Consider the following 17,001-nt stretch of genomic DNA (forward strand, 5'->3'; position numbering starts at 1 on the left):
GTACTTTAAGAACTAGCATTATTTTCACTGCTGTTTCTGAAGAAAATATAGTAAACATATTTTTTTTGCATATTTTTCAGTATCAAGCACTATTACTATACAAGGAGAACTTTTATAATTTGCATTTTTTAAATTTTTTTTTCAATGATGTTTTTATAATTTGGTTTAATCAATAATTTAGTGAATGTTGTGTTATAAGTAACTTAAAAATTCCTGAGTATAATAATAGAATCATGAGGTGTCTTGACTTATACGTCATAAATCACATGTTTCCATTGTGATTTTATCGCAGTGTTTTTTTTTAACATTCTTATATAAATCCGATATTACCTTACATTACAATACTTATAGATAGAATTGGGATCAGCAGATGACCTATAGACTTATTAATTAGGAAAATACTGTAATTAAGATTAAAAATCCATTTAATTTATTCATTTTGAAATAATATGCAAATTATGCAATGTCCATGCATAAAACTGCTCCAAAATGCAAAAGAAAGTGTTCTCTAACAAGACTAAAAACTTGCAGTATAAGACTATACCTAACTTTTGTATTCAATTACACCTTGTGGATATGATAATTACAAAATTATAGTTCTCATGGAATCACATTACGCAGGAATACGTAATGTATCAAATAAATTTACATTCTCACTGATCAGCCGAGTGTGCATACATGGATTACATTAGATCAGAGGAAGTCAACCTTTCAGTCATAGGTGAAGTTATATAAAAATCTTCCAGGAATGATGCATTTCTTTGTTCTCAAAGCATTTGCGGCCGGCCGTGGTCCCGTGGTAAGAACGTGGGCTAGTCCCGGGTTCGAATCCAACTGCGGTCGGTTCGGTATCAAAGCAGCTTGATACCAAATTTTCACTTGAAATCATAGATTTCAAAATATGATCTCAAGTGAAAATGGCCTTTCGTGGGCATTGCTGCAGCATACCTATATGCAGAGAGGGCAATAGTTGTAGTAGCAACATGGCCTCTTACTAGTAAGAGGTACTCGGATTGTATCCCTATTCTCAAAAAGGAAAAACAAGGACTCTGACTCTGTCCACCCAGACTGAGTTGGAGAATAAGTCAATACACCAGGAGAACCTTCGGAAGAAGTTAAAATTCAAATAATAAAAAAAAAGGAAAAAGTAATAATCAAGTAATAAAAAGAAGAAAGTAATAATCATGTAATATGTTAAGAAAAAGTAAATATGTTTGTAATACGTAAGAAGAAAGTAATATGTATGTAAGAAAGAAGTGTTAAGTATCTTGAAAATGTAAGAAAAAAAAGGTAATAAAGTTTTTTTTAAAAAAAAAAAAAAGCACCAGGAAATGGGTTACATGTTTTAGTTTAGTTTCATACATTTTGTCAGGAAAATGTTAGGGGTCTTGCTCGTTGTTTGTTATTTCAGTTGGAACTGTTTTGTTCATAACTATAAGGTCAAAGTTAAAATAGTTGCTTTCTTTCACTTGGTTTGAGTATTCAAGCCTATAAAATAGTTTATAAAGCGTGCTTGTAGAACATGAGTATATTGCAACGAATTTAAAATGAGTTTCATATACGGCTTTCATCAAAGGTCTCATTTTTTAGACAGGTGGTGGATGTTACGATGCCATCTGGATACCACAAATTCATGTCATCAAATCATATGTATTTGTGAATGTGATTGTGTATAACTAGTAGGTGTCACTATTTTTATCATTTTCTAGCAAATATTATTGCTTTTTAAATCAGATGTACACCAATTTCTTAAAAGGCATTCTTAATTAAATTTGTAGAAATATTCAATGTTGCAATATCAAAAATTTTCCAGATATCTTAGCTCCCAAATTATGGCCCCTATCGAATCTTTAAAATGAAGACCCGATGAACAAAAGTAAATGTTGAAACCTTAAAGAACCTTAATAAATTTATTTTCACATGATGCCAAGGTTGCTAATCATCGATATACTGGATGAAAATCTGGACCAGTCTGGTGGCTACTACTTTGTATTATATAACGACAAAGGTACTACTTGTTTAACGGTAATCTAGAATATGCACTATAATATCGATCACTATCACGAAACGGTTTATATCATAGATTTTATCGTAGTATAGATAACTCGTTCGAAATTACTGTTATTCTGATCTCATATTCAGTTTGCGTAATGAATCCATTCATACATCACTAGCAATTGAATCGAAAGCTCTTTTTTCAGGCTTTGGTAATTGATTGATTTTTCAAGATGCATTACTTGGTTTTTGAAAATAAACTCATTGTAGTGATGGAATGATAGATAAAATATATTCACACCAACATTTGCATTATTGACTTAATCTCTACCTACTTTTCTGCATATGTAATTGTATCAAATAGTAGGTAAATAATTAGTTTCAAATACTAAAATAATTGCTTTCTATTAAATAATTTGATATTGGATTGGCATTTAAAATGGTATTTCGAAGTTTTGAACAATTAATTCACAAAATTGGTATTCTCGCCAACAAGATCCTCTATGTGAGGTGAAATTCAGTACTATGAAAAGCATAGAGAACTAAATTTGTTCAATACTTGCAAATAATAATAATGTCCATAATTTTAATTATATATTTAAAGTTTTATTTTATTTCAATTTGACAATTTTAAATAATAATTACAACAAAGTTGGATTCATTTTGAATGTATCGTGTATTTATTAACTATCAATTTTGATTTATGAAGTGATTGACTATTGCAACTTGGTTTTGTGAGCAAGTGCATTGACGTTTGTACATCGATGTCGAAACATTTACAAGCAATTATAATAGTTAAAGTGTTGTTGAACGATGATGTAAGGCTTCAGCTTATTATAACCCTGGGTGTTCATAAATGTGTTAAATCTGATACACAATTTTCGAGAGTTGTTGAATATAATATGAGGAATTCAATATCTTGCAACTTTTGAATGATTAAGTAATTGGTGTTGATATCAATTAATTTCGCAGAATTCCATTTAGAAGTTCCAGGTTTGATAGCCGCTTTGCACAGCCAGATGTCAAGTAGTAGTTGCATCGGTTTTCATTTGGAGATAAAAATAGCAACATATTTCCAAGTAGTCTACATCCGGCAATAATAAATTCATCACATAGAGATAGGACACTGATTTGTGAATTTTGTAAGACCTATTTAATTAATGAAACAACTGTTACAATTTATACATAATTTATATAATAATTACGTAATTGTTTTGTGCTAATGGTAAAATCTCAAGAAAATTATATAGAGACGCATATCGAATCATATATTATTTCATTCATAATTTTATTGCAAATCTTAACTCCAATAAAACTCCTTATGTATCTCTAGCCGTTTTTTTTTTGTAAGATGCAACTATGCAAACTATTTTATAAATACACAAAAAACGTATAAAGCATTGTACATTTTTATATTTGTCTTTATATTTTGGTTTGGCCTATGGGTTAGTCATACTGCTAAAATTTAAGGAAAACTGGAAACTCTTAAGAAAATTATATAGAGACACTTAACGATTTATGTATTGCTTCATTCATAATTTTATTACACATCTTTGCTCTAATTAAACTTCTTATGTAACTCTAACCTTTTTTCCTGTGTAAAGTAAATATTTAGATTTTTAAATGCAAAGTGCAAGTATTATAGGTTTGAGCAACTAATCAAACTATTTAATAAGTTCGTAAAGAAACTATATGGAGTATTATACATTTTTAGGTTCATCTCAAAATTTTTAGTTTTTCTTTCATATATCGCAACTTTGTTATTTCGTACGAATGACCTAAGGGCAAGTCATACTACTGCAATTCAAGGAAAATTGAAAAAATTCAAAAAAATTATATGGAGTCGCTTATCAAATTATATATTGCTTTATTTCTAAATTTATTGCACATCTTTACTTTAATAAAACTTCTTATGTAATTTTTTTCTAACCGTTTTTGCTGTGTAACAAGTGTGTAAATGTCTAAATGTTTAATTGCACAATGCAATTAATCTAACCTAGAGGCAAGTTTTTATCACATTTTCCGCCGAGCGCAACGATAAAATTAGAATTTAAATTATAATTATGTTATCCAATTAACATATAAATGAATATATAAGCATACATTATTAATATTATATTTACGGTTGATTGAAATCATAAAATCAGTGTCTAAGCACCTCGCTCGACGCCGCGTTCTTTCTAATGCATTCCGCATTTCCACTCTGTGCCACTTTTCTCAAGGATAAAACACCTGTAAGGCCCGAAGAATGTGCGGGTCTGCCGACGGGCTGTCTAATGGCACTTTTACCAATAGGCGATTTTAAAAGGTGCTACAGGATATAAATTGACATATTTTATGCAAATGTCAACACCTACCCATTGTTAAGTGGATGTGATTAATTGTTGTCGCAGAATTCACAATTGTGAAAGTCGAGTTCAGATAATAACTACCATTGTCTTTTGGAATATTTAGTTGAAGATATCGCGATTAGGACTTGTTTGTAAAATTCAACACTTTGCATCTGCTAAAAAAATTACAAATTGTTAGTTTTTCTCAAATCTGTGGAGGTTGATGAACAACCTCTCAAGTGCATTAAAGGGTGTCGGTAACAAATGCTGTTCGAGCAACTTAACATAACATTGAAATATATGTTGCATATTGTTGCATCCTAATTACACATTCCAAACTATTTTGATATTCTTCAATGCATGTAAAGAATGAAATAAAATATTTTAGAATTTTGCTTTAATGTAACACAATTTTTTCTGAAGTATAGAGAGCCACATATTGAATAATGTTTTTCTTATATCCAGAGTATTTGTAATTAATTTCTCTTGAGATTGCGTATCCAGTTGCACATTTTATACCATTTATTATCATGATTCATTATGTGTACAGAAAATGCTAGTTTGTGCAAAGATTGATGCGATTGTATAACGACTTGTAAATAGCAAAAACATGTCATTAAAAATTAACTGATATAAAGTACATAAATTTCCGGAGGATCGACGTAATTTGTATATTCCAAACCCAATAATATTAGCATAAATCATATATATTAGCATGAATGTTTTATATATATAATGTTTGTAATAAAAAATCACTTTCACTAAATATTATTTATTAAATATGTCATTTATTAATTTATGTGAGCGACTTTTTGAATAGTAATATTAAAGCAGTAAATGTAATAAATAATTTTATTTTGCGTTTATTATTTATGATCGTTTACCGACTTTCATATTTGCGTCGCATTGATTTGTAAATATTTATATTTTATAGTTAAATAATTTCAATATCGCTTTTACTTTATCATTATTTATTTAATACATGTATATATAAATATAAATATATAATACATCTGTATATATATATATATATATATATAATGTAATGTGTTTGTTTATATATATATATATATATATATGTGTATTCTCGCCAAAAGGTTGCACGATCCCTAGTGCATAATACCACCAAATTTATTATTGACAAAAAAAAAATATTAAAAAAGGTTATTAAATAATGCCACTCTAGAGCAACATGATGTTCTTTAAATAAAATTTCATCTTTCATTAATTTTTTTAATACAATTGCATTGTTGTTATTACAATTGCAATGTGTTATATTCACATTCTTATCTTTGGCGTGCCAACAGTTAAAAGTCCCAATACAAATTCCTGTCGTGGTATTGTTCCAATAGGAAATTCTATTTCATTTTATCTCAATCGGAAGATTGAAAGTGCCAATTCCATCGAGAAATCCAGAAATAAAAAAAAACTGCATGATATATGGCAATCGGTTATTTCCCATCAAAGGTGAAAAGCTTATACATCTATATTTGTTTTTGATAGACATTGTCAAATTGCCATTGCACTTGCTTTACTTTTTGATGATGTTATGCGTTTTAACATTTAGTTCTTTTAGAATTACATTTATTTATTATTATTATTGTGTAAAATTATATCAAAGAGCAAGAAAAATTAATTTACAAGCAATGATCATAGAATTTCACATGCCCACACTATTTTCCTTATTTCATTCGATATTATGCAAGTAGTTTCAATATTTCAACTATTTTGTCATGATATGTTTATACATTTGCGTAACTTTTATTAAAATTTCAAGTAAAGTATTGCTCGCAAGGTGGTAAACGATACTGTTATGTCACACAAAATGTGTTCGTTTATGAATCCAATCAAAATTTATTAGTATTTATTGGCATTCAGTTGGTTTACGGAATCGAATCTTTGACGTTCAATTTTATCGAGTAATGCAACGAAATTCAGCACAGAGAGAAAGTTAAACGTTCGCCCGTCAATTGCAAATAATCGCATTACCGTACAAATTGTGTGTTTATGATTTCACCAGTTTCAACAAATGACTATATAAGACTTTTAGCAATGCATATATTGATTCTCCTCACAAAAGAGTTTCTACTGTTTGTTTTTTGATTGTTTCTTGAAATCCTAATGCAATTGTTTGCGTGCATTATTCTTCTGCACTCGGATTTAGTGGTTATGTGTTTGCTTTGCGAGAAAGCTTCTGTAAACTAAATCGATATATAAAACAATGACGCGAAATGAATTGTGATAATTCAACTTTTAGAACGTTGCATTGTAATAAAATACTTATAGAACGTCAAATGATAGTCAAACCAAACAGTTTAAAATATTGAAGAAGAGCTAGTTTAATTATAAAACTAAATTAAAGTTTTGAAAAATATACCGCACGGAATACGTAAAGCTTTAGTGTTCCGTATAAATATTTTACGAAAATTTATATTGAAGAATTTATTTCTCTTCTATTATTATCTTTAAAATCAGCTTAAAGGTTCTCCAGAAAGTATGAATTTATTTCCGAAATACAGTCTTTTAAAAGAAAATGTTATATTCTATAGGTATTAATTAAATTTCTGCAATTGCTTTTATATGCGGTATTTTATTAGTAGTAAGTTTGATTAAAGCAAAATTAATTATATTTATAGATAACTTAAAGCATCACATTATTAAATTCCCAAAAGACAAGTTTTTGTTTTTGTCAGAACATCCGATTTGCTTCAAGCCATTCTGAATCGTTTGTCACCAACTTTGGTAAAAATATGTGCGCAGGAACGACTTGAACCCATTTCAAAATTCATGAAATTGATAAGTACTACTAGCATTGATTAGTTATGCAATGATTGGCCAATCCGTTTTTTTTTAAATTAGAAGAAAAATGTAAAACTTCTCATCCACGTTTTAGCCCACAATTCTTAAATGATTTCAAAACTGTTGGAAAAATATTGGTTGGATATTGGCTGATTAAGATTTTTGACGAAGATGGACCGGTCCGTTTCTTCGCAATAAAATGTTGAAAAAATTGACGTTTTTAATGAATCAGCGACAGAGTTTAGGCACTAAACAAACATCTTAAAATATTAAAATCCAACTATATATTGATAGAAAAGGCAACCTTATTACATGAACCCTAATAATATTATCATCAAATATGGATGGATTAACCATTGGGTTACCATCTAACAATACAAAGTAAGCAGAAGTTTCAGCCCAAAAGCTCATGGGGCGTAAGGTTCTGATTGCTGTTAAGATATGAGAATAAAAAAATATTGACAAATATTTAAAAGTGAATACATACTAAATTGGAATAAAAATAAAAAGCAAATGGAAATAAAAATAATCAGAACTCTATACGAAAAATATTAAGAGTTATGTTTATTCCCGATGTGTAAACACATAAAACCCGTATTTGCTCCGATCTCCAATTTAATGTTATTTAACAAACGGGTTGTTTGCATATACGTTATCAGTATAAAAATAGCTAGATATTTCGGAACACAATCAGCCCGCGCGATAATAAAAAAGCACCTCCCGCCCGGCCTCGGAATGAATGCATTGCTCCGTGCGCGTCGGAATGAAAGTGAGTTATATATCTGTGTACATCCGAATTAAACTGGTCGTCTACCATGATCCCTGACACATATTGCATTTGGGGTGCCAGAAAATAGAAATATACGTGCATTGAATACGAACAGAAAAAAATTTACTATAAAAATATCTACGGGATTCACCTGCAATGTCTTTTCAGAACACGTACTGCACAAGTGAGTTTGATCATAACGTTAGTTGTATATATTCACAGTTTTGTATGATTGCATATTTGGGAATTCTAGAATTGAAACAGCCATGTTTTTTTAACTTCCCGTAGGGTAAGTTATTGTAATGGGCCGAAAATCGGAATTGAAAATTTTTACATTTCTCGACGTTTTGAAGGTTTCTGAACGTTTTGGCATACCTCAGAAAAAATGGATGTGTGTGTGTGTGTGTGTGTGTGTGTGTGTGTATGTATGTATGGATACAAATTTTCGTCCACGTTTTCGGGCGTACGGATCAACCGATTTGAATGGTTTAAAAAACATTCGATTCCTATTAATAAGGAGAAGAGCTGATTAGTTTTTGGCAAAGACAGGTCCAGCAGTTACGGAGATAAGGAGCAAAGAGTGCAGAAAATAGAAATCGAGTTTTTGAGAGAACGGAGCATCCGATTTGAATTATCTAAAAAACATTCCATTAGTAATGATTGGGAGAAAGGGTTATTAGTTTTTCGCAAAGGCAGGCCCAGCCATTTCGGAGATACAGAGCTAAATGTACAAAAAATGGCAGTTTTTGAGAGAACTAAGCGTCCGATTCAATTGATTCAAAGAACTTTCTGCTTGTCTTAACAAAATAATTGATTTTGGAAAAAAAAAATTTGTATCATTTTTTTTTTTTTTTTTTTTTTTTTTTTAATTTTTTGTATATCGAAAATAATTCAGATTTTATTTTTAATTCTGACTATAGTTCTAATATACTTTAAACAAATAATTTCAACTCTGCAATTCAGTTTATATAATTCTTATAAATAATAGACAATAATACAATATTTATAATAATCTATTTGAAAACATTCAATATTCCTCGAACGTTTCGTTACGGTACGGGAAGTTCCAGCAATTTGCCTTAAGGCACGATGCCACCCACCCCACTAGTTATTTTTTGTAATTAATATTCTGTAGATTGAAAATATTTTTCAAGACAATCATAATAAAAAGCTTCAAATCATAATAATTTCGTATTTTATATCAATATGCATATATTTCTAAATTATAATTAGTTACATTAACAAAATTTGTGTTAAATTTTTAGTCAAAATCCAGAAAGGTATTAAAATTTAAAGCTTATCAACTTCCCGTAAATTAGATAAGTAGACAAATATGCAGATAGACAGATAGGTAAACATGCTGAAAGGTTGATGTAGACAGGTAGAAAGATAGAGACAAGCAAATAAAAAGGTAGAAAAGTGGACAAGTAGACTAGTAAAGTGATGGACCTGTAGGAAGGTAGAACAGCAGATAGGTAGACACTTAGACAGGTAACCTTATATGTAGATCATATACAATTTGAAATATTTATGGATTAAATCGATTATTTATACATCATGAAATTCATGCAACTTGCCCTAAGACGAAGTGCCACTACACCTATTTTATGAAGCGTATATATTGAGTGTATTGTGGTATGAAATAATCGTATATAAAGCTATCTAATTTAAATAAAATTAACTCCTACACATCGAAGAAAGTGGAAATCAATGGTAATTTTTAATATTCGATTTTTTATCTGCGTATTTAACCGATTTGAAATTGTAGCTCAGTTAATTTTAAGTGAAAAGTATAAACTTTAATGGCTAGTGTATACCTTTACATATCACAGTGTGCTGAATGAGATATTAACTTAATTAAAACATTCACTGGCACATTACTTTGCAATGTGCATTGCTAAACTATTTTGATATCGAGTAATAAACTCCTTTGAATTTATTAAGCGTTTATATATATTGTGTTTAAATTTTATTGCCGAGAAATTAAATCATGAAAATGTAATTAAGTGTTGGTCAATATGCGTTAAATAATATAAATTGCCTTCGTTAAGAATTTATGCATTAATGCCTGCACTGCTAGCTATATACAAGAAAATTTATGGCATTTCAATATGTGTTTAAAATGGTTAATAAAAATTTGTAAAATAGCTGAAGAATTTGAGTATTTTTATTTAAATCTTTTTTGTATGAAAACAATCTAATTATTTGATTAAATATGTATGCTATCTTTTACAATATATTCATATATTTTACATGCACGATTTGATATCAACGTTTTATCACCTTAGCAATGCAATAAACGTGCATGAAGACATTATTGTATGCGATATCGTCATGCAATTGAATAGGTAAAATCACTTTCTTTTCGTAAATCATACATAAAACAATGTTGGTAGTGGCGGAAATAATTGGCTTTTCATAAACATAAGATGTCGATTTGTCTTTTATTATTAAAATTATCTGTTTTAAAGTTTTTGAGCAATTGCAAGAGCATTACTAGCATACAATGCCATTTGGTGCTCGCATCTTATAGGCGCTGTGACCCGGGTGCCAACATGATCGATGATCGAGTTCAAACAATAATTGTCTTTCGTAGTAATTTATATCTTATATTATAACTGAAATAAACATAGAAGTTTTTATTGGAAGATTTTATTTTAAATTTTTTACGTATCTGTGTGGATCATGGTTTACACATACATAGCTATAGTTTATTATTGACTTCTAATATAGCTCATAATCTCATTTATAAAAAAATGTTCAATGATAGAATTAAGAGAAAGCATTCAACTATACTTTTGCTCGGCATTGTCTGCTGCACATTGCGGCGGCGTAGCCCTCTACGTGCTACGTGCTTCGCGTTGACAATACTCTGGGAGAATATAAAGGTCTACGCACAAGTTCGTGAACTATACTTTTAATAAGAGAGTTTATAGTAAATTGATATATATATATATATATATATATATATATATATATATATATACTAAATAATTACAATTATCTCTAACAATTTAAGAAACACTAATACTGGAAAATGTCATGGCATGTTGGTGTGTCGAAATTCCATAAATATAGAAAGTGTCTAGAAAGAATTGGTGAAATGTGAATTAATTCTGTTCTACAATGTTAAAGGCATGTAATCAAAGTTTACCTACTTGGATTAAATTGTAATAAATAATATTGTTTAGGTACCAAAATCAAAAATCAATAGAATATTTCTTCAATCAATCGAACTATATGTAGACTTTCTTGAAATATTGATAAGTATTGAGTACTTTTTTCGTACACATAAAAGCATTTTGTGAGTATGTCCTAAGGCTATCTACGCGTTTACAATTATTTTTCAATTATCCTACTCCTAAATCTAATTCTCTCTTAAATTCGCCTATTTTACTTATGTCCTCTAACTTTAACTTAATTAATAATGAAATAGATATTCACAACACTTCACCTTATCAAATAATCTCCATCTGCACAAGTTAACCTTTTTATTTTTTTTTTCAAATATCTCATTATTTTATTTTATTCCGTTTATAAATAATATTGTTACATTCTGCATTATATGTAATTTTATCTTAAACATTTTATGTTACTAACTATATATTGTAATTTTGTATATATTTTAACTGTTATTCATTATGTAAAATAACTGTATTTTTGAGTCCTCTTGGAAAAATCTGTGGGCTATATATTTAAATAAATAAATAAATAATAAATAAATAACTTTTCTTTTAATTGTGATTTGTCTGTTATGAAGATATTTAGTTATTATTACGTATTTTATGGCGTATGACTTGTTCAGGAGGTATCTACTGGTTTTGACTTTTTTATTTAACCCCTTAACTCACGATTTAGATTCGAAAATGTCGGGCCAAAGTTGTTCAAGTTGGCGCAGCGTTCGTGACTATTTTCTCACACAGCGTACATAAATAAAAATAATTTCGTGTTTTATTGTTTCGTATAAATAAATATTTTGTAATACTTGCGATTCTCCTACCGAACCTTTCCCGGATGGTGTAATATTTGCCTCTGGCCCTATTATCGTACGTGGTCTATGATAATACTGCTTGATATCGAGCTGACTGTGGTCGAGATTGCACCCAGAGCTAGTGATTACAACTACATTCCTGAACTTATAGCAGGGGTATTTTACATATCCTGAATTAGTAAAGAGTATTGGGGGTGATACTAAAAACAAAAAGAACTATAAGTGATAGAACTATATAGTCCATATTTCTCGTAAATCTACATGCTCTTGTGTAAAAGTTTTGTCAGAAGTTAATATAACTTTGTCATGACCGTACAAAATTTCGGATTTTTTTTAAAAAAAAAAAGGTATCTACGAATTCCCTCTCTATGAGCTTGCATTCTGGTACGTGGAGCATTGTCGAGTATGCGAAAAGCGTACGATCCGCGTGCGGGCGCGATGCGTTGCGGCGATAAATAACGGCGACGATGGATATCTCTTCCAGAGGGGCCACCGGTTTATATTAGAAAACTATAGGCGCTCCGATGATGTACGTGATTTTGTAAAAATTGGGGCGTCACGGACCATTGTGCAGTGCGATTTAATGTTGTCGAAGACATGGATTGAAATACTTCGAATCGAATGGAATTTTAGAGAGATTAGAGATTTGGGAATTGACTGAATAGTACTTACCATCCTGATAATTGCTATATATCCATTAATAACATTTCTTAATAAATAAATATTTGTTCGATATATTCAATAATACTGCTGGTATTTTGGAATTTATTCCAATTGTTCACTTTACTAATATTTTTTATTATAACAAGGATCTACTTTTTGTATCACTAATATTACCCATTCGAAAATATATGACTGCATCAAGTTCTGGAAATGCTTTTTGGTCTCTAATTAGTTACTTTATGTGCTTTGTGGTTGTTATTGTAATTTTTCATCTCTTTGAGTATTTTCCATAGATTTTATAAAACTAAGATCTCACTAAGATCTGAAGCTGTAATGAGCACCCCATGAAGACATTTAAATTTAAGAAACCCAATTTAATTTAAAAAAATATACAAATTTATTTATATTATTTTTTTTATTATTTTATTATTATTATTATTTTATTATTTTTTTAACAGCATTCAGAACCTTACGTCCTTTGATCTGTTGGGCTGAAACTTCTTCTTACTTCGAATTTTTTACATGGTAACCCAATGGTTAATCCATCTATATTTGATGATTTTTGTTATTAGAATTAATCTAATAGGGCTTATTGGTGCAGCAATGCCGGCAAGGGCTATTCTCACTTGGAAACATATTGCTATCTTTATTTCCAAGTGAAAATCATTGTCACTGCTGCCTGACAACAGGCTGCTCGAAGTGGGTATCGAACCCGGGACCTCTGATTCAAGTCCCGCGGCTCTTAACCTTACACCTACGGGTGAGCACTTGATAATTGCTATAAAACCATAAATAACATTTCTTAATAAATAAATATTTGTTCGAAATATTCTGTAATACTGCTGTTATTTTTCGGAATTTAATCCTATTATTCACTTTACTTTTTTTAATCATAACAAGGATCTACTATTACCAATTCAAAAATATGATAGCATCTAGTTCTGAAAATGCTTTTTGGTCTCTTTGTGGTTGTTATTGTAATTTTTAATCTATTTTGAGTATTTTCCATAAATTTTATGAAACTAAGACCGGACTAAGATCTAAAGCTGTAAACATATTTTAATTTAATTAAATTATACAAATTTATTTATATTAATATTTTTGATAACCATTTAAAATAGTTTCTATAATTATTTTATAGAGTTATGGCTAATTTTGATAAAATTAGTTTAAAGAGAACAGTGTTAAAATATGTTGATCATTGATAATAATGATCTAGATCTAATTATCATGATCATATTCGGCAATCAAATATTCTAAAATCTAAAATTAAATTAATATGAAACACAAACTAATTTTCTGATAATCATATGTAACTTGAACTATTTATTTAAATTATTCTAATGTTCATTTCAACTAAGATAATTTAAAATATTTTTCATTTCACAATCAACTTGGCAATAGAGTTGACCTCAAACAATTTACCATTGTTCGCCAATTCTCCATTATATGGGCATTAGCATTTGTAAATAAAATTAGTTATAAACAATATCGATGCATTGTTATATGCCAAATATTTTATTATGTGATATTCATGATCCAATACTCATTGTGATTCATATTAATACGAGTTATAATTTGCAGTCAAAACGCAGACAAATTTATTATTTATTTATATATTAATACGTTTTTTATTTATATATTTGGCAACAAGATATGAATATTAATAATTATGATTTTGTAGTGTGATAATACAAATTTTATAGTTGTTTATCTATGAAAATAAAAAAATAGAAATTACACTGACCATTAAATTAATATTCAACTACGATCGTTTGCTCTTTTTCCCATTTTTTTGAAAGAATTACAAATATATAAGTTGTTGGTTTAAAATTGTAAATCATATTAAATTTTCTTAAATCAACCATTTATCATACCTCCTTTCTACATAAAATTACAGATTGAATAATTTTGTTATTTGATTACACGCAGCAATAAATGTCGAGAATTATATATATATTTACTATTTTACAAAATGGAATTTGTGTCCTAAGGCTATTGAACAGCTTTCTAAGCTGAATTCTAATATTTTATTAATTTTATTTATTTAGTGTTTTAGATTGCATAATTTATATGGCCAATAAGAAATTAATAAACATTGCTTCTGTCGCATAGTTGTATTTTTGCAGGTTCCTTTAGAATTACCAAGAGCCTTATTTACAATTCCATTTTGAGCACATACCATTCGGATACGATTCTTATTCGCAATTGCATACTCAGCTCCCTATGAAAAAATAAGGGGGCTGAGGAAAATTTTGGGATTAAAATAGCTTATTTTATTTTTAAGAAACACAAAATTTTACTTTTCAAACTAACGTACACAATAATTCCAATTCACTATTACCGAACAGCTCCTTTAAAAGGCGACCCATTAGTTTTTTTTTTCTAATTGCGACATATTTCTTTTGTATACCGAACAGTATTTTTCACTTTTTCAATTTGCAAACATGCTTTCTAATACCAGTCCCACCTATTTTAATTATTTCCTAGTTGTGGCGTTTTTCTATACTTGAACAGTATTTTTTGACAATTTGATTTTTATGCAGCAATGCCCTGTAAAAACTGTTTTCACTTGAGATCAGTTAAAGTTCGTGATGATCAATATTTCAAATCTCTAAAAAAAATTTAGAAATTTAATATACAAATATATTAAAATTAATACACTAACTTAATAACTTGTTCGTAATTTGACTAAGAAAATCGGATAGTTTTATCACATTTTTTTTATTTTTTTTTATTTTTTATAACTAATCTGAACCTTGGGTTTAATGAGGTTATTTGCTGACGGGTATAGGGCTCTTATAAATTACCAAGAGCCTTATTGGTAGTGGGGAATTTCCTTACATAAATATATTGATTGTTAATTTATTAAATCTTGCGGCCACTTTCTTTTTAATCTTGTCATAGGTACTTGTTTTAGCAGGTCTATTATTAGAGTGTTTGGATGGTATGCGCTCTTTTGATGATATTTCGTACCTCTCTCCTTGATAACTTTCTAGTTTTATCATAATGAATCATAAAACTGGCCTACCCCAATCATTTTCCACTATTAACCTAGATTATTGTTGACTATTTTTATATTTATATTTATATTCATCAAATCACATACACTTTTTTTTCATATAGTGTATTAAAATGTGAAAATTCTGTAAAATGCATTTTTTATATATTTTGATATATAGTGTACTTCCATAACGTTCCCCGCAGAGCAGATCTATTTGGAATATTTATCAAAAAGCTGTTATTAAACAACTGAACCCACATTAATTAATTTTATGCAGATCGTTTCGCTTTTCGCATAACACTTTTTGGATATGCATCAAAATATATTCGATTTGTTTCCATAATGCCTTTCCAGCTCTGCGTCTACCAATTCTCTCATAGAAACATATACCTCTGCCTTCTCTAGATCTGTCGTTTCTACAGAAGATTCTATATAATAATCCAATTACTATGATAATACCCGCTAACATATCAACCCTCGAAGACCGGCAAGACGATGCAATATCTACTACAATCGAAAATAGTGCTGTTCTCGATTTTCAATGGAACGCAAAATCGCAGAATAAATAGTGTGTACTGTACTTATTTTCCACATGATAAATTTTTGTATATTGTTTACGTTAGGTACACGAGACTGCGATTTCTGTAGATTTTACAATGACATAGTTGTCAAGTGATTTAAAACAGTACATTTGTTCGATTTGTGTACAGCATTTATTACTGTTGTGGAAGAGATTTATCTGGTATCTTGTATTTATCCTTTTCTGCAGTGATAAATTTGATATTTTATTAATAGTCCTAAAGCACTTTCAATTTTTGATACTTACAGACATTAAAATATCATCGTGGGCGTTATCATATGATTTAGGGTACGACCTCTGATTGTATTTATTTCAATATTTTATTTTTCCAATTAATTAAATTATAAAAAGGATATACACTTTTTTGTCATAGACATAACGAATATTTTCTTGATACTTTTCTTCATACACATAACGAATAGTTTTTCAACTCAACACTTACCATAGTCCTTGGCATCGAAAATACCTGATAATAAATCATTTTACCCTCTATTTCCACCACTAATATCACAAAACCTAGTAATGTATGGGTGTATAATTCACAGCCGACAGTCAGCTATGTTTTGGGAAACTGGTATTGACAAGGGTGTTGCTTCGAGACAGGTACGACCTTGGTGCACTATTTTGCATAATAATTAAATTGTCATCTAGTACTGATATCATTTCACTAATGCAATCAAGTCTGAGAGAACTTGGTGTTTCTGGTTGTAGACGTTGACGTTGATATATTCAATTCTATAACGATGCCAAATCCAATATCATACTCACCCTTTTATACTTAGTTCAGAATTAGCATTTCGGTCTTCGTAATAATGGATAAAACTTCTCATAATTTTTTCACGATGATTTTTTTATTAAATTAAATTGATG

General features: G+C 29.3%; 1 protein-coding gene across 2 annotated transcripts in view; it reads left to right on the top strand.

The window, feature by feature from the left end:
- The window catches only part of LOC113373210, a 254,079-nt gene that overhangs the window by 56,889 nt on the left and 180,189 nt on the right, over nucleotides 1-17,001 (top strand). The window lies entirely within an intron of this gene.

Source organism: Ctenocephalides felis, unplaced genomic scaffold (assembly GCF_003426905.1).
Source record: "Ctenocephalides felis isolate EL2017-DRISC unplaced genomic scaffold, ASM342690v1 CF-g0.4_SCAFFOLD_01604, whole genome shotgun sequence".
NCBI classification, from domain to species: domain Eukaryota; kingdom Metazoa; phylum Arthropoda; class Insecta; order Siphonaptera; family Pulicidae; genus Ctenocephalides; species Ctenocephalides felis.